The following is an 18,773-nucleotide window of genomic DNA, read 5'->3' on the forward strand; positions in this document are numbered from 1 at the left end:
CCAAGTCCTGGCTTAGATGGTCCTACGAGATATAAGAGAGGTTCCGAGGCTCCGATTTAAATCAGTGGTTTATTCAGGATGATGTGGACTGGAATCTCGCTTTATTTGTAGTCAACAGACTTTAACTCTGTGGTGGAGACCCCTCTGTTCCATTGGGCTCGCTGAGTCCTTCTTGGATCCCAAATCCACTTGTTCCTCACACAGCGAGGTCAAATACTATGGCCTTTTTAGCAAATGAGGCCATACAGAAATGTTAATAATACATAAAAATCCATCGATGTCCCCTGGGTAATCCACATTTGTAGCTATGCCAGATTATCCCGGTAGTGGGGTGTACGTGTGTGTGTGGTGTTTTACAGTCTTTCCCCAAGTTGGGCTGCAACATCTATCATCCCCAGCCAGCTGGGAGTTGTAATCCAGCAGAACTGCAGCGCACCTGCTTGCGGGAGACTGACGTGCTAGGATTAAAAACGGCATGAATTCCCAGCGCTCCAGAGTTTGTATAGTTGTTTATTTAGTTTTTTGTAAGGGGGATTTTCAGGTAATAAACTCGCCCCCCTGCACACTCTTCCCCCAGCCAGATCTTGTGTGGAAGGTGGGTGTCACTGCATTCTTCATAGTGCTTTAAAGTTGTAGGGTAATTTGGACCCATGTCAGGTCAGGGACATCAGCTCTCTAGGTGCATGGGATGTATTTATTTAATTAATGAATTAAAACATTTCTGTCCCTCTCTATATCATTAGGGTCCTGCTATCTCAGGAGGGTTGTCCGTGACTCTCCATTTTCAGAGTAACTTCAGGGCATCATATTTGGGGTGGGGAGAGTCCCGTGAGTGGTTGCAGGTTTCCTGAGTAAGGATCCAGCTTTGAGGGGGAGGGATGGTGGGCGGTACCCTCCTCTAAGAAACCTTCAGGATTTGGGGCAAGGGTGGTGGTAGAAATGGGGGATGGGTTGAAGTTTTTTTTGTGGGGGGTGGGTTATCCCCAGCACCCTTTATGGCCTTTGCCGGGGTTCTTCTGCTGTTGGGAGCAGAGACCTTCTGAATGTGAAAAGGTGTGTTTATTTTGACTGTTGGGTATTTTTTTTTAAAGGGAAGGGGTCCCCCAAAGGCCATGTGTTTTCCCTTCCCCCTGAAAAAAAGAGGCAAATGGGGGGGCTTTCTGTCCCCCAATGCTTTGCCGAGAGTAGAAAGATCAGCCTAGGCCTGCTCAGAGGGCACCTTGAAATGTGTGCAAAGAAGACCCCGGTTGAGATCGTATTGGGAAATCAAGCGATTTGTTCTCCTCCATTCCCCCATCTCTCTCTCTCTCTCTCTCTCTCTCTCTCTCTCTCTCTCTCTCTCTGATTATTGATTGCCCCCCTTTTCTGACTATTATAACCCCCCTCCCTTTCAATAATAGATTTGGATTCGGATAGATTTCCTCCGTCAAGCCCCCTTGATGGAGGATGAGGGGAAAAATCCAAGCCTGTTCCTTTGTTCTTCGTTTGTTTTCGCTTTCCGTCCTTGCAAGGTGACAGAGCTGCATGCGTGTGGAAAGAATAGAACTCATGCTCTTGCAAAGCAAACCAGGGACTGCAGGGTGTGTGTGTGTGTGGGGGGGGGGTGCTGTCAGCCTTGTGTCATTTGGGGGGGGCGGGGAATGTGGAGCAAGCACAGAAACGCCGACCCGTCTTTTCCCTAAACGATGCGAAGCCGGTGACCGATGGATTCCATGTGCCATGCGTACGCACACATGTTGCTTTGGGTGCGAATCATTTCATACATGGGTGTTGTCAGTTTCCCATGGACGGGGCAGCATGGGGAAGCATTCCCTCAATGTCAGAGGTATCTTGGTGGGTTTGGTTTGCTGCTCCTTCAGCCGCTGCAGTGATTCTTTCTCTTCCCACCCCCACCCCCTTCTCAACGGAGTTTATAAACCAGATCAGACGTGCTTTGCCTTTTGGAAACCGTAGCAGAGTGCTTTGCTGCTGTTTCAGGGCTGGGGGGGTGGGGGCAGTGAAGGTGGCAGTCGGCATCGTAGCCTCTGTTGCTTGGCTGCTTAGAAACGTATCTGGTGTCTCCGGAGTCGTCTTGTGAAAGTTGCCTCCGTGAGACGTATCCTGATGCTGTGCAGGGCTTGGTGTGGTGCGCAGCCTGGCGAGAGACGGGCTCAGCTCTGCAGCTATGTTGCAAACCTTATTCAATGACCTTGGGCTGTGCAGCCTAACCAGCCTTGCAGGGTTGTTGTTGTTGGGGGGGAGACCTCAAGGCAGTGGGGTGGGCCACTATGGGAACAGAGAGTAGAAGCCAACTGAAGTTCTGCTTAGAGCAGACCCATAGAAATGAACGGGATTTGAGGTAGGCATGACTAACTTAAGTCCCATTCATTTCAGTGGGTCTACTTTAAGTAGGACTTCAGTTGGATTCTAGCCAGAATGCTGAACGAAATAGGTGTTCTGTTTGATTCAGCAGGGCTCTTATGTACCCGAAAGATGGGCTGCTGCTGATGATGATTAAAGTTTGTATCATGTTGCTATTGTTAGATTAATTGTTATTTTCGTGCCATTGTATTTTATGTTTGCCGCTTTGCTACCTTTGTGGAAAGCACTCTATAAATGTGGATAAATAAATAAATATTGTTACCACCTCCAGGCTAAAGGTCCCACCTCTCATTCCAGATGTGTGGAGATGTCGTTCCTTGAGCCTGATGGTGGGGCACTCTGCACTGGATCAGGAACCCTGTTCTTTAGCATGACTTAACATGTTGGTGTTGGGACAAGACAGAGGACTTCACAGGTTGGGATTAGCACGGCTTTTCAAAACTTGGTGCCTTCCAGATGGGTTGGACTACAACTCCCAGCATGGCATCTGGAGGGTGCCACGTTTTGGAAAGCGGAGGTAACAGGTTCCTTTGTTCAGGGCTCAGTCTTCCAGACTCAGATCTGTAAAATGGGCATAACTGCAGGATGGGAATGGGGCAACCCCTCAAGCTGGTTGAAGTTAAGTGAGAAAACGGACGGGTTGGGTCTCACATCATTATTAATGACACCCCATGTCTATAAATTGAGGTACTTGCCGTTTTCCAATTGCCTGCCTCTTCCTTCTGTGTACCGAATGACCACCTGAAATATATATATATATTTAAATGTGCATGTTATTGAAATCTGCCCCCCCCATCCGCCCCAGAAACCAATGTCTGATTGCTGTGCGTGCGTGTTTGTTTCCACGGATATTGAATATAAATCTAATACACCAACTTCATCGGATCTCATCTGTTCAGCCTTTCCCAAGCTTGGCACCTCCCAGAGGAGTCAGACTACAACTCCCATTACCACAGGGGCCATGCTGACTGGGGATGATGGGATTCATAGCCCGAGATGTCTGAACAGGAGCACCCCTCATTCCAATGTTTTCCCGCTGGTCTCACTTGTCAGAATCTAAAGCAATGCTGTAGGAGAGCCTTGCTTGACCTCCCAGATGTTTTGGACAACTCCCAACACTAGCTACTGGCCATGCTGACTGTGGCTGATGGGAGTTGAAGTCCAAGGCATCTGGAAGGCACTGGATTGAGGAAGGGCGGACAACACCGTTGACTGTTTGACATGATTGCAGAGAATGCAACCAGCTTCCGGCTGTCATGAGAACATCAGCCTTTCTGTGTTTGGACCTGATCAGAGGGCATTCTGGTTCTCATAGTGGCCAGCTTGTGGGAAGCCCTCAAGGAGGCTTGGCCTGGCATCTCGTCCTTCTAGGAAGACTGCCCCAGAACATGGAGGTTCCTCTTTCAGCTGCCAGTTGATGGTCATTGCATGTGCCATGACAGAGCCCGAAAACATTCTCTTTGCATAATGGGCAGGGTGCTCATTTTCAGAGAGTGGCCTTCCCGATTACATCTCCCATCATGCTTGGATCCCCCCAGCAAGGTAGCCCCCCCGCCCCCTCTCAGCCGCAGCTCCCATTGCCAAACAGCTCTGACCATCAAGAAATTTCTCCTAACGTTCAACTGCAGTCTACCCTCCTGTAATGTTAGGTCCAGTCCATCTTGAAGGCGTCCAGTGCAGGGAGGAAGACACTAGATCGGTTCTGTCTAGAACCAGTTCTTTGAGGACTTGTATTTTATTTTGTTTTTATGGTGGGTTGAGAGACCCCGGGAATGGTGTGGCGAGGGGCAAGCAAATAATCAGGACAGGTCCTGAGCTGAAAAAGTCCAGATCCATAGCCCTGCTGTAAACCACCCCATGAAGGTTCCTCTTCCCTCAACTGTCACCAGGCTGAAAGGCTGAATGCTTTTTCTCCTCTTCCCTCCCCCTGCCTTTTGCATGTCGTGCCTTTTTTAATTGTGAGCCTGTGGCGGGGGTGTGTGTGTGCTGTCTTATTGTATGGGTTGCACGGAACGGCCACACCCGATGCACAACGAACCTGTGGAATTCACTGCCACCGGATGTGGTGACGAGGAAAGAAATCCTGATGGTTCCGGGCTCCAGTAGCTGAATGGAAACCCCATGTGTAGCCCCAGTCTGTGTCTGTAACAGGTGCCATGGGCTGCAAACCAGCTTTGGCCCGATTCCGCGAGGGCGCTCCTCCTGCATTTTGAACATCCTTATACTTCTGTTCCCGTGCTAGTCCCTGCCGTCTCTGGTGCCGTCAAAACAAGGGGAGAACTTTGGTGCGCTGCAGTGCCGTGGGGAGGGGCGGGCAGCACTCTGTGGTGTGTCCTCAGTTGATCTCGTTCTTGATACCTCTGGGCTGGAGTGACAAATGACTCCTTCCCCGTGGCACTAACGGCTGGTGTTTTATAGTGTTGGTGGAGACGAGGCTGGCCTGTCACTCTGGGCATGATGAGGTGGCTGGGCTTGGGTCTCTCTTCAGGGCAGGACTGAGGCTGCGAGAATTCATTGGCAGTCTTTGCCTTTGTTGCTTTTCCCAGTTTTATCACATCGGCTGTTCTGCTTTCGATAGACAGATAATTTTTATTATGATCACTGACGAACACCTTACATGTACAGTGCTTACACACAAGGTGCATAGTTATACAGAAACTTTAAAAAACCCTTAACCTGACCCCAGAGCATCAGCCTGGTGGAACAGTACCGTTTTACTAAAAGTTTGCGGCAAGGGCTAGCAGCTGCGCGAAACCTGGGGAGGGGTTCCCCCCTCCTTCAGTCTGTTTGGGGATTCAGTGCTGTCCCTCTTTCGTGCTTCATCTGTTTCCCTAACAGAGCCACTGATAGCCCAATGGCCTGCCTCGCTATAAGGAAGCTGGCGATGTTCTTGTTTCAATCAGTCCTTTGTTCAGAACCATAAGGACTAGCCTATTACTTTACTTTTAGGGGAAAGACCGGAGTGGGTGAGCACATCCTTGGATCCTGCAGAAAGGGGGACATTTTGGAGAGCAGGCACAGGAACCCCTCAAACCTTTCGGAGGAGTCAGAAATAAATTCGCCTCTGCCGTCAGAAGGGGCTGTAACTCAGTGGCAGAGCACAGCTTGGTGCACAAAAGGTCCCAGGTTCAATCCACAGCATGGTGGGGTTGGGAAAGACCCCTGTCTGGAACACTGGAGACCAAACAGACTGAAGGAGGGGAGAACCCCCCACCCCCGGTGCCAGCACACAGGAGCACTGCGACTTGGATAGTCGAGGAAACATTTAATTTAAGTCCAATCAGTCCTTTCTACAGAACCATGAGGACTAGGCTCTTGCTTTACTTTTAGGGAAAAGACCAGAGTGGGAGAGCACATGCTTTGCATTCCAAAGGTCTCGGGTTTAATCCCCAGCATCTCCAGGTAGGCCTAAGACACCCCCACCCTGCTGTCTGAAACCCTAGAGCTGCTGCCAGTCAGTGTCAGTAATACTTAGCCCAATGGACGAAGGCTCTGACTCTTTGTCCAATGTTCCTGTTTCAATCAGCCCTTTATTCAGAACCATGTGGACTAGAAACTTGCTTTATTATTTAAGGAAGAGACCAAAGCTCAAAGGCAGAGCACCTGCCCTCCAGATGTTTGGGGTATCAACTCCCATCAGTCCCTGGCAGCATGGCTAGCACCCAGGAATCCTTGGGAGTTGCGGTCCCCCAAAACCGGAGGGCACCGATACTGAACGAGATAGACCAAGGATGTTTCTGTTGAAATCAGTCCTTATCCGTAATCTGAGAGTCCTACTGCTTTGCTTTGATTGAAGGTTCAGACTGCAGGCGGAAAGAACTGGAAAGCTTATCCATGACATGCTAGGTTTCCACTTGCAAGGACTTAAAAAAATGGGTAGAAAGCTCCCTGCAGTAGAAAGTGAGCGTCTCAGATGAATGCTGGTGGGATGCAGACTGTCATATCCCATCGCTGCTTTTGAACGCGATGAAGAGCTTGTTGTGCAAACTGTGGCTGCTTGGAGTTTGGAGGGGTGGGGTTCACATTTTTGAGTGGGAAAGAAAACTCCCCGCAGACAGAGACCTAGCAAGTCAGGGGGAGAGATTCTAGCTTGGCATTCTCTCTGCTGTGATAGCTATCTATTCATGGGGAGGATTTAAATAATATATGATCCCCCCCCCCCGCAGTCTGACACCTCTGTCTGGACTCTACCACCTGCCTCTGCACTCTCATTGTGCCATATGTGTAGAGCCAGTCTTGCAGAGTGGCCCCGCACCGGATGTTTTTTCGTGGGCCAGTTCTGGTGGTCTAGATCCATCTTCAGTGGTTTTGTGCAGGAGACACATTGCGCCTCTAGCGAGCGTTCCACGTGTCGCCAGCAGGCTGCAGGTGGCTTGGTGTGTTGCAAACTGTGGAAGCCCGGGGGCTTTTGGCCCCCCTGAAGGGAAGACATCTAGAGGTCTGAGCCCTGGAACCTTTCGGTTCAGGCGTCCCATCTCAGTGCACCCATTTGCATAGGAAATCGGAGTCGAAAAGATGCATTAAAGAGGGTGGAAGCAGTGTTTTGCTACACCAGGGGTGCGGAACCTGAAGTCTGTGGGCCAAATCGGTCCCTCCAGGGCCCCCAGAAGATCACACCCCATTTCCTCTGACCAGAGCTTCGACACCCTTGGCCTACACCAACGTGGGAGGCTTGGCTGAATTTAGTGCTTGGGAGCGGAAATGCACTCTGCCCATGCACAGATGCACCCTCTCCTGTTGTATGACTCTCTGTATTCCAGCCCTGTGCCGCTCCAAACACTGAAAGTTGCTCACCTCTGGTTCCTGTTTTATGCCCTTCTTTCACTCCCCCCCCCCCCTGGAAGTCACCGTTGTGGGCCTTTTGCGATATGGCCTTTTTGGCCTGGCCTTCCTTTTTGAACTCCTCAAACTGCTGCTCTGGGTGAACTTCCCACTTGGGAAGGGGGAAAGCCTCGGAACAGGGAATCATGCAGAGAGGCAACGGGGCCTCAGCCTAGGGAGGTTCATCCCCTTGTTTCTCTGGATTGGAAGGATTGTATCTTGCAGAGAGACTGCAGGCCGCCTCCTCTGTGTGTCAGTGCTCCAGGCTTGCAGGAGGTTTTCGAGACCCGATGTGCACATTTCCAACGTGTGTTGATGGTACCTTTGCAAATCGCAGATGGATGCTCTCAGGAAGAAAGTCAGCCTCTCACCTTCTGTTCCAAGTGCCATTTCGCAGAGGTGTCCATTGTTCTGTTGGGAAGACGGGCAGGGAAAATGTCTTCATTCTCTGGGCCTACCTTACAGGGCTGTTGCATGGCTTGCGGAGACAAAAACTGCATTCGGACGTGATGAGAAGCTGAAATGGCTGAGCATTTTGGCCCTTGTTGTCTACCAGTGCTGAGTTCGTTCTTGCTGCCGGATCACAGTTTTGTGCAGGTGGGAGCGGCTACGCTAACCGGAAACAGGCAAGGAGACACTTAGAAGACTCAGGACCCAGGCCCAGAGGGTGTAAATTTGCATAAGATCTGCATAGGCTTGTTTACTTTGTAAATGCAAATTTAGGAAGAAGTATTAGGCTTTATTTCAGTTTCACAGGAGGCAAAGCCGGCCCAATTAATTTCCCCATCCAAATACAATGAATTGCTACAAAAGGGAAAGATTTGGGGAGGCTGAGTGTTGCAGTGTGTGTGGAGGGGAGAGTTAACCCTTCCCACCGCAGCTGCAATTCACCTTGAAAATTGCCCCTGCATGGAAATTAAGCTGAGAAAAAAAAACCTTCCATTGGCACCAGTGGATACTCGGAGGCCCAGGAAATAGATTTGGGGCCCCGGGAAATAGATTTCGGGGCCCCCGGAAATAGATTCCCCTAGCAACACTCCCTCCCCTAACAAACCAAGAATGGAAAGCTGACTTCAAACCCTGGCTTTGCATTCTGATTTGTTAGGGGAGCGGCACCGGGAATCTGGGTTCAGATGTAACAGGAAACTTTTGCTTCCTCATTTGTTTCTGGCTCATTTAGCCACTCCCACTGGTGGGAGGAGCCAAGAGGAGGGGATCCGGCACTCGCTTGCTTGTGAGCAATAAGCCAGACTTCTTGGTGATCCCAGTTTAGTGCTTTGGTCCAAATGTGGCAAAGGCCTACACACTGCTGTGGGGGGTGGGGTGGGGGGAAGCACCCCCTGCTCTGTGGTTGCAAAGCATTATTATCGAGCAATCATAAAGGATTAATGCCTGCCTCTCTGCCAGACCCTTTCCGAAATCTGATCAGAGTGATGGAACATGCACCTGCTTTTCCCTCCCCTCCCTACTCTTAAGATAAAAAGTAATTTAACCGAAAAATCATTTAGCATCTGTCTCCATGCAGTTGCTTTTTAGAATCTGCCCAACGAACGGCTGGCATGACACTGGCATGAAATAAAATGCGATCATTCCTCATCCGTAAATGCTGTGGCTGTGGGGAAGCAGGGGTGGGGGTGGGGATCATGCTAGAGGAATTTAACTTCCTTTAAAATATTGGAGGTTTTTAAGTATAAAATATGGAATTATTAGGAAGAAGCCAGGAGAAGGAGTTCTGTCTTGTTAGGAGCTGTAAATCCAGTTTAAAGGGAGAGGGGGAAATATAATTTGCACTTCACTCAAGGTAATGGGCAATATGTTTTTTAAGGCCCTAACTAAACAGGAAACAGTCCGCAGGGTTTTGTATTTATTTATTTACTGTATGTATGATGTTTATATCCCTTCTGCGAGGAGCCCAACGCAGCTTGCGTGATCCTCTTCATTGGGTCCTCACAACAACCCTGTGAGGGAGAGGTTAGGCTGAGAGTCATGGACTGGCCAAAAGTAATCCAGTGACCTTCATGGCCTCAGTGGGGACTAGAGGTCTCCCCTGTCCAATACTCTAACCACTACACCAGACTGATTTGGGGGCATCCAATTCTTTTAAGTGTTTTTCTTATCTTTGCAACATGGGTGAAGATGGACGTGATGTTTGCAGGGTTCTGGAATAGTTTTAGATGTGCCCTTCTCCCAAATTCCAGTCCGGATATACTTACTGTAGAATCGTGGATTTGGGGTGACCCGATTTGGCCTATGGATTTGAGATTCTGTACTCCCGCTCTAGTCGTAGACTTCATGTGGGGAAGAGCCCGCCACCCCTTTAGCAATGGAATGGTTCCATTCCCAATCTGCTCTTCCTTTCAACATGTTGCTGCTAATGTTCAACCAAAATATACCCTCCTGTAACTTTAGCCAGTGAGAGCAAGTCCTGCCCTCTGGGTCAGCAGCAGGGAAGAAGTCTTTGCCCTCTCCCGTGTGACAGCCCTTCAGCGATTTGGAGAGGGCTGCCACGTCCCCCACTTCCTTGCCTCGGCTGAGGCCTAAAACAAAATGGTTCTATGCAATAGAATCCAGCTGTGCTCAGCACCGACCGGCCAACACCCATGCTGTCACAACCCCCCTTTGGCTGAGGCCTAAAACGAAACAGTTCTACGTGATAGCAGCAGAATCCAGCCATCGTCAGCACTGACTGGCCAACACCTATGCTGTCACAAACCCCCGTTTGCCTCCATCCTCAGAGCACTTGCAATTTAAAAATAAGAAGAAGGGCAAAGCTTTTTTGGGAATAAACACGCACACAGTGATTTAAAAATTAAAAAGTCCAGTGCTTTGATTGTGTTTGTGTAGCTGCGGTGGGCTTCCTTTTGGAAGGAGAAAGGAAGATCCAGATGTTAAAGGGAACGATCGAGCAAATGAATCTCAGCCATGCAGCGTTTGGGAAATTCATAGATCTGTCAAAGTGGCAGATTTGAGGTCTAGAAAGGATTACCTTCTGACATGTTAGGATCTAATGATGGGACTCTATTGGGATCTTATCGCAGGGTTGGTTTTTTTATGAGTAACATGAAAGCTCCTTTTTTTTGACAAGCTTAGCAATAACCTGTCCCTGATAAAGAAGTTATTGCCATTATCCGTGGCAGAACTGAAGTGGGATTAGTGTTGAAGTCGCGAGAGTTTGATGGATTGGCTGGGGAAGCAAGCTCTTCTGCTCATTCTCCAGGAAAATCAAGATTGTGGTGCTCGTGTATGAGCTGCCTGGTGTTTTTAAAATTCCAGCCTGTCTGTCTGTCTGTCTTTTTCACTCTCTCTCTCCCTTCCTTCCTTCTTTCCTTTTTTTCTTCCTTCCAAACATTTGTATCGCACCCTTTATCATTAAGATCTCAGGGCGGTGTACAGATAAAATCGATTTAGACATTAGAAAACAATAAATAATTTAAACTGCTCAAAACATTAAACCATGGACAAGCTAATACCAATTAAAAGCTAATACCAATTAAAATCTAAGGGCAGTGTACAGATAAAATCAGTGTAGACAGTCTAAAACAATAAACAATTTAAACAGCTAAAACATATTAAACCATTAAGCAAGATTAATACCAATTTAAAATCTAAAACAATAAAACCATTAAAACAGTGGGCTACTTTAGGGAATGCATTTAGCCCTCCAAGGCTTGGGTAAAAAGCCATGTTTTGACTTGTTGCTGAAAGGAAATAACATCTGCGCCAACCGGGCCTCCAAGGGGAGGGCATTCCACAGCTGGGGTGCCACAGCAGAGAAGATCCTCTTCCACATCCCACTGTAGTTTATGTCATGCACCAGTGGGACGCAGAGGAGGGCCCCTCCAATGGACCTCAGGGAGAGGGAGGGAGAGATATTGTTGGACTCCATCTTCCCCAGGCAGCATGACCAGTGGTTGGGGAGGATGGGGTTTGTGGTCCAAAACATCCAGAGGCTGCCAGGTTGCCTTTCTGTGTGTGTGTGGGAGAGAGATAGAGGTGTTGGACTCCATCTTCCCAAGGCAGCGTGGCCAGTGGTTAGGGATGATGGGGTTTGTAATCCAACAACATTTAGATAGTATCAGGTTGCCTTTCTGAGTGGGTATGAGACAGGTGTTGGACTTCAGCTTCCATTTTCCCCAAGCAACCTGGCCAGTGGTTAGGGATGATGGGGCTTGTAGTCCAACAACATCTGGAGGGTCACTGGTTACCCACCCTGGCTGTAGGATGTGATGGTAGTCATTCTGGGGTGGGGATTTGAGTTTTCGACCACTCTCCCCATGAAAATGCGTGAAACATTTCCCTTTATACCATCATGTGTTTCTACCACAATTAATATGGTAGCCTTTAAGTTGCCACAGGATTCTTTGTTGTTGCAGTGGCCTTCCCCAACCAAATGCCCCCCAGATGCCTTGAATGCCAGGTGTGTCAGCCATATTGGCTGGGGACGCTGGGGGTTGAAGTCCAATAGCTTTGGAGGATGCCTGGTTGAGGAAAAGATTCCTTGGTGCCCATGTAAACCATGTTGAGTTCCTTGCAAGAGGAAAAAAGGGTGGGATGGTAGTAGTAATAATAACAATAACAACAACAATTTACTAATAATTAATAATAATAACCAACCACCACCACCACCACAGCAGCCTGATGTGAGGGGTATATTGAAATTGATGTATGGATCAACTTTAAATTGCTCCCCCCCCATAAGAGAGATGCTCTCTTGCTGCTTTGGTTAGTGCCATAGTGTGAAGGAGAGCCAGGATCCTTCCATTCTCTCCCCGACCCCTTTTGACATCCTGTTTTTATTTCCACAAAATCTATATTTTAAGCGTCCTGCTTTGCAACCATTCCCCCCCCCCTTCCCGGCACCACAGTTGGCTGTGAATAACCCAGAGAGCCTAACCTGGCTGGGAATAACCCAGAATAACCCATAAACAGGCTGGGAATAACCCATAAACTTGGCTGGGAATAACCCAGAGAGCATAAACTGATCCCAGGTCTTTCAGAGATGGACGTACAGCTTGGACACAGGCGTACACTCATATCATTTTTAATAATTACTTTTTAATTAAGAGATGGGTAGATGTGTTGGCCTTTAAGGTGCTGCACATCTGTCTATTTAGGGAGAAAGCAACAGATGCATTTTGCTGGTGATTGTTTTGTGTATTATTTGCCAAGGTTCAGTGCTTAGATCACTTACGAGTAGTGGCCAACTTTGAAATCTCCAGTTTTGGAAATGTTCCCCTAGTTAAGATAGGTTCAGTTCTTTTGCAGTGAGTTTGACGTTTGAGCCATTTTAAGTGGGTTGGTCAGGTTTCTTGCGGGAAGCCCTCCTGCCCTCCCAATCTGGTGCCTCCTGTCCACTATTCAAGGAAAGGCGCTCTGCGCATGCTCTTGATCCTGCGGGTCTCTGGCTATTTTGAAATAGCCTTTGGGGCTATGCTCCTCTTAGAACCGTGTGTCATATCTGAGCAGAGGTTTTGTACTTTGTTTGTACTTCGCATTTGTTCCTCAGTTGATCCATCCTGTCCTCCTTAGCTCAAAACAGGAGCTGGATTGGAAGGAGAGCAGCTTGAAGGCCTCTTTGCGGGGGGCCATCCTCCGGCTAGGGGCTGCTGAGGGCAGTGGGGCACTGAGGGTGCGAGAGCAGGAGGAGGCAGCCCTGATCCCATGCACAGTGGTGTGTGTGTGTGTGTGTGTGTGTGTGTGAAGCCTGCTTTAGTAACTGGTGTCTGGATTTTTGCACTGCTCCGTATGACCCTTCCACATGGCCTGTCTGTACAACTCACTTCCTTTCTTACTTCCACATTGCCTATCCTCTGTTTTAAATCTGACTTCCATCCCTTCTTTCCTTTCTTTCTGCTACCTTGCCTGCCTATTTCCTTCCTTCTTTCCCTTTCTTTTCTTCCACATTACTTACCTATTTTATTTATTTATTGCATTTATACCCTGCCTTTTTTCCTCTTGCAAGGAACCCAAGGTGGCTTACATTATCCTCCTCCTCTCCGTTTTATCCTCACAGCAAAACTTCCTTCCTTCCTTCCTTCCTTCCTTCCTTCCTTCCTTCCTTCCTTCCTTCTTCCACATTGCCTGTCTACCATTACCTTCCTTCCTCCCTTCCTTCCTTCCTTCCTCCCTTCCTTCCATCTTATTGCCTGTCTATCATCTCCTTCCTTCCTTCCTTCCTTCCTTCCTTCCTTCCTTCCTTCCTTCCTTCCTTCCATGTTTGCTTGTTATTATTTTATTCCTTCCTTCTTTCTTCCTTATTGACTGTCCACCATTTCCTTCCTTCCACCTTACTGCCTGTCTATCATTTCCGTCCGTCCTTCCTTCCTTCCTTCCTTCCTTTCCTTCCATGTTTGCTTTTTATTACTTTATTCCTTCCTTTCTTCTTCCTTATTGCCCATCTAACATTTCCTTCCTTCCTTCCTTCCTTCCTTCCTTCCTTCCTTCCTTCCTTCCATGTTTGCTTGTTATTATTTTATTCCTTCCTTCTTTCTTCCTTATTGACTGTCCACCATTTCCTTCCTTCCACCTTACTGCCTGTCTATCATTTCCTTCCTTCCTTCCTTCCTTCCTTCCTTCCTTCCTTCCTTCCTTCCTCATTGCCTGTCTAACATTTCCTTCCTTCCTTCCTTCCTTCCTTCCTTCCTTCCTTCCTTCCTTCCTTCCTTCCATGTTTGCTTTTTATTACTTTATTCCTTCCTTTCTTCTTCCTTATTGCCCGTCTAACCCTTCCTTCCTTCCTTCCTTCCTTCCTTCCTTCCTTCCTTCCTTCCTTCCTTCCTTCCTTCCTTCCATGTTGCCTGCTTATTACTTTATTCCTTCCTTCCTTTCCTTCCACATTGCCTGCTTATTCCTTCCTTCCCTGTCTCTCTGCATGCATTTCCCTCCGTCCTATCTGCCATCAATCTCCTCTCCTCTCCTCTCCTCTCCTCTCCTCTCCTCTCCTCTCCTCTCCTCTCCTCTCCTCTCCTCTCCTCTCCTCTCCTCTCCTCTCCTCTCCTCTGCAGTTCTCCATGCAGATGCCCACACCCCCCTGCAGCAAAGAAATCAGGGTCAGTTTACAAAACGGGAGTGGGGGGCCAGGGGTGGAGGTGGCCGCAGCTGTCCAAAGACACAAAGCGTCGCCGTGCTGGTGACCCCCGCAGAGGCGCAGCCTGCTGTTTTTGCCTCTAGCCTGCTGCAGTGGGATGCTGTGTTAAGTACCAAGCCTTTGTCTGGATTGGCCAGCGGTCCTTTTGTGAGAGGTGCTGGGATGGGGGTGGGGAGAGAGGGACCGTAATTTCTGTGCAGTGGCGGTGCCTGATTTCTGGCGTCCTCTCTATAAACGCTGTTGCTGCATTAATCAAACTCTCCCGGGTGACTCAGTTTTCCCCATCTGTTAAATGGGACCCAGAAATTTGGTAATGGTTCATGCTGGAGGCAAGACGGTGCAATTTACGATCCACCAGGCATGGATTGGGGCCCCTATATCTTTTTTTTAAAGTAAGTTTTTAATGTCTGAAAGTGCACAGCTAAATCTTAAAAGGTGGAGTCCATTGGGAGCAGGGAATGTGCAAAACGTTATAGGGAGAGGGGAGAGAGAAGCCAAATAAAAGTATGGCCGATTATTTTGTTCCTGCCCATTGCAGGGGCCTTAAAGTCCCGCTCCACCCATGATCACCAGGGCACGCGGCAGGACTATGAGAATCCTTCTTATGTGAGAAGACGAAGAACAGCGAAAGGGCATTTGGAGCTGTTTTAGTTTAGAGAAAAAGACAATGAAATCTGGACTCTCAGCCCAACCTACCCCGCAGGGTTGTTGTTGTGAGGATAAAATGGAGAGGAGGAGGGTTATGTATGCCACCTTCATCTCCTTAAGGAGGAAAAAAGGTGGGATATAAATGTAATAAATAAATCTGTGGCTGGGGGTGGAAAGAAAAGGGTCATGATAAAGCTTTATGAGATTAAGCTTTGTTTAATTGGGCAGAGAGAGGTTTTCCTCCCTCTTGTATGGCAAGATCTTGGGGTGATCCAATCAACTGGATTGACACTTGATTTAGGGGAGACCAAACAATGCCCTCTTTCACATACTGCAGGATTAAGCTGTGGAACTCACAGCTTAGGGGTCAGAAGTTCCCTTCGGGTTGGTGGGTGGGTGCATTTGGAATTTTCAAAGAGTGTTGTGGGTGCTCTCACAAAATGGCCACTATGGGGGAACAGCTTGCCTTTTCCTCAAATGGCATGGCCAGTCACAAAACATTTTCCAGGAGGCACATTGGTAAAGCTAAAAGACGGCTTTCCCCAACTCAATGCCCTCCAGATGTTTTGAACAACAACTCCCAGAATTCGTCACCACTGGTTGTGTTGCCTGGGGCTGATGGGAGTTGAAGTCCCAGCATGCTAGCCTCCTGGTTATTTTGTTTTAAGTTTTAAAAAAATATTTACAAAATTAAATAAAAATCAGGAGGGGGCACAGAGGCTGGTGAATGCCTGTGTCTGTTGCCACTGCCTTGGGGACCCACGCTAAGAGGTGCTTAGACAAATTCACAGAGGGTTACTCCCTTAATGGCTCATCATGGCTAGAAGGAAGCCGTGTACATGGGGAAAGGACCTCGGTGTCTCAGTGGACCACAAGGTAAATGTGAGCCAGCCGTGTGACGCGGCAGCTACGAAAGCAAATGCAATCTTGGGTGGCATTAACTGAAGTGGAGTGTCCAGAACATGGGGAGGAATTGTTCCTCTCCATTCCATGTTAGTCAGGCCGCATTTGAAGAACCGTGTCCAGTTCTGGGTGCCCCGTTTTAAGAAGGGTCTGGACAAGCCTGGCGTGTGATGTCCAGGAAGGAGTGACCAGGACTCTTGAAGGAGCCAAGTATGTTTTGCCTGCAGAAGCGAAGACTGAGGGGAGACATGGAAGTGGTCATCAAATATCTAAAGTGTCACGCAGAAGACAGGACAGACGTGTTACCCTCCCATCCTGGTTCTGGGCTCCAGTGGGCAGGTGGCCTGATCCAGCGAGATTTGTCTGATGTTCCTTTGATGGCTTGAGACAGGCAGTTTGCCTCTGCTTAGGAAAATCCTCACCCCACTTCCTGCTCTCACTGGGGAGAGCTGAAGGGTACCCAGAGCCCGACACAGCACCCCGAAGTCATAATTCTTTCATGGCGACATCGGTAGCCATCCTCGCAGCAAGCCCTCAAATGCAGGCACTGTCAATCGGGGAAAGTCACGAGCTGAAACGTGGCGTGCTGTCCTTTCTTTCCTTTCCTCCCCCTGTGCCTGAGAAGCATCTGGAGTTAGTTTGGCACACGGGAAATGGACGCTTACAGCTTCCAAGTCCCATGGCTGCTGCAGTTGCACTCTCGAATCCTGGCATGTGCGCCTAGAGTTTCAAACCAAATCGCTGCAGGCTTTTGCATTTGTATGGGATGGCTGAGCCTGGAGAGGATCAGGGTGTCCCAAGATCGGATCTCGCCTCTGTTGGCAAGGCACCGCCCATCACCACTGTTTGTTTTATGGAAGGAAGCAGTTTTCCCAGGCCCGATGCCTTCCAGGTGTTTTGACTACAACTCCCAGCATTCCTGGCTATTGGCCAGGCTGGCTGGGGCTGATGGGAGTTGAAGTCCCCAGACATCTGGAGGGTGCCGGGTTGGGGGAATCTGGTGCAGAAGGAGCAAGGCACTAAAAGCCACCAATTTTATGAAAATCCTGGGTTTTGAAGAGCAAAAGATATGTGGAGTGAAAGATACTTGTCTGTTTATTTAGATTTTTAGGAGCCAGCATGGTGTAGTGGTGAGAGTGTTGGAGTGGGACTTGGGAGACCCGGGTTTGAGCCCCCACTTGGCCCTGAAGCTCACTGGGTGATTTTGGGCCAGTCCCTGTCTGTTGGCCTGACTTACCTCTCAGGGTTGTTGGAAGGTTGAACTGGAAAAGAGGAGGGCCATGTAAGAAGCCCAGGGCTCCTTGCAAGAGGGAGAAAGGCGGGATCATAGAATCATAGAATAGTAGGGTTGGAAGGGGCCTGCAAGACCATCTAGTCCAAGGTAATAATCAATAAGAATAAAATGAAGTCTCTCGCTGTCGGATCAAATGAGCAAGGCAGCTTTGAATCGACTGTAAGAGTTTCCACGCGCAGAAGTACACACAGGTCCAGAGCCTCACGATTTGGCATCCCTTATTCCCCTGGCCAGAGTTGGCTTCCTTTCAGCTCGGGGTGGTGGTGGGGGGTTCCTGGGCAACTGGCAACCTGAGCAGATCGTGGGTGTCCTTCTTGGGATAGAAGTGGTGCGTCTTTTCCGTGGCTGCCGGTCCCTGCTCCAGCTGGCATGCCTGCAGGAGCTGCCATGGCCACAAGTCCCCAAGCTGTTGCTCTCCATCCGTTCTGGACTTTCAACTCCCATCAGCCCAGCCAGCATGGCCAGTGGCCAGGAAGGTTGGGAGTTTCAGTCCAGCACCTCTGGAGGGCACCAGGTTGGGGGAAGGCTATAGAGTTGCTGAGTTCAGTGTCCCCCTTGAGATACTCCCTGGAAGTCTGTTGATCTCCAGGCCAAGTTGCTAGCCCTCATGACGGTGGGGGAGTGCTCAGGCGCCCATCGAGCTGCCTAGGCGGGATTGGACAGGTGGCACCTGGTCTCGAAAAGAAATTGACATTTGGAGGCAAGGCAGCCCCACCTGGGGGGCACGTTGAACCCCTTCCCCCAATCAATGCAGCACCTAGAAGCACGTTTGCCGGCTTTGCCCACATGTCCACGCGGTCCCCGGAATTCTCTGCTCGATCTCAGCTAGCCATGTGAATGGGCCCCGCTGAAAGGCAACCGCAGCTGTGGACGTCAGGGATTTTATTTTTATTTATTTATTCTTCATTTATTTGATTTCTATAACACCACCCCCCCCCGAGCTGAAGCTCTCTGGGCAGTTCACAAAAATTGAACCTGCAAAGCACAGTATATCACGATATAAAATGCATTTTTTTATATGACCACGTGAGATCTGTGACTGCCGTGAGATCTGTGACTTCTCCTGGATGTGTGAGCACCCGCTCGCCTGCAAGGTTGCATCCCTCAAGTGTTGCATGTGTGATGCAGGCATAAATTATTTGGGGTGGGTTTTTGCAGGGGGTGGCAGGGGACCCTGTGCATGTCCTTCGAAAATAAATGCTGACATGTTAAACTTGGTTGTTCCCCAAAGGGAATGTTTTCTCATGCGGCTGGAGTTCTTGGGTCAGGGCTATAACCTGGCGGTTGAGCCCCTTGGCATGAAGTTCCCAGATTCGAGCCCTCGTGCACAGCATCCCACGTTCAAGCCCCGGTTTCTCCGCTTGAGAAGGATCACAGGATAGGTGACGCATGGAACCATGTTCCGCTAGAAACCCCAGAGAGCCACTCCGGTCAGCACAGAGAAGCCTTCCTTGAACTGAGGGCCTCCAGATGTGTGGGGTGGGTCACAGCTCCCATCATCCCTGGCCAGCACTGGCTGGGGATGATGGGGTCTGTAGTCCCTGCACATTTGGGGTGCAGGGCCAGTTTGGTGAATGCTGGCATACCAAATGCTCCACCCGATGGAGTCTGTATATGGCAACGTTCCTATAGCCTTTGATGGGAGTTTGGTGGTCTAGC

At 49.2% G+C, this 18,773-nt stretch overlaps 1 protein-coding gene across 1 annotated transcript in view; it reads left to right on the forward strand.

Annotated features, from left to right (window-relative positions):
* The window catches only part of HCN2 (hyperpolarization activated cyclic nucleotide gated potassium and sodium channel 2), a 51,238-nt gene that overhangs the window by 4,121 nt on the left and 28,344 nt on the right, over positions 1 to 18,773 (forward strand). The gene's annotated exons all lie outside the window — the stretch shown is intronic.

Source organism: Heloderma suspectum, chromosome Z (assembly GCF_057233095.1).
Source record: "Heloderma suspectum isolate Gila_16-S chromosome Z, 16-S_ref, whole genome shotgun sequence".
NCBI classification, from domain to species: domain Eukaryota; kingdom Metazoa; phylum Chordata; class Lepidosauria; order Squamata; family Helodermatidae; genus Heloderma; species Heloderma suspectum.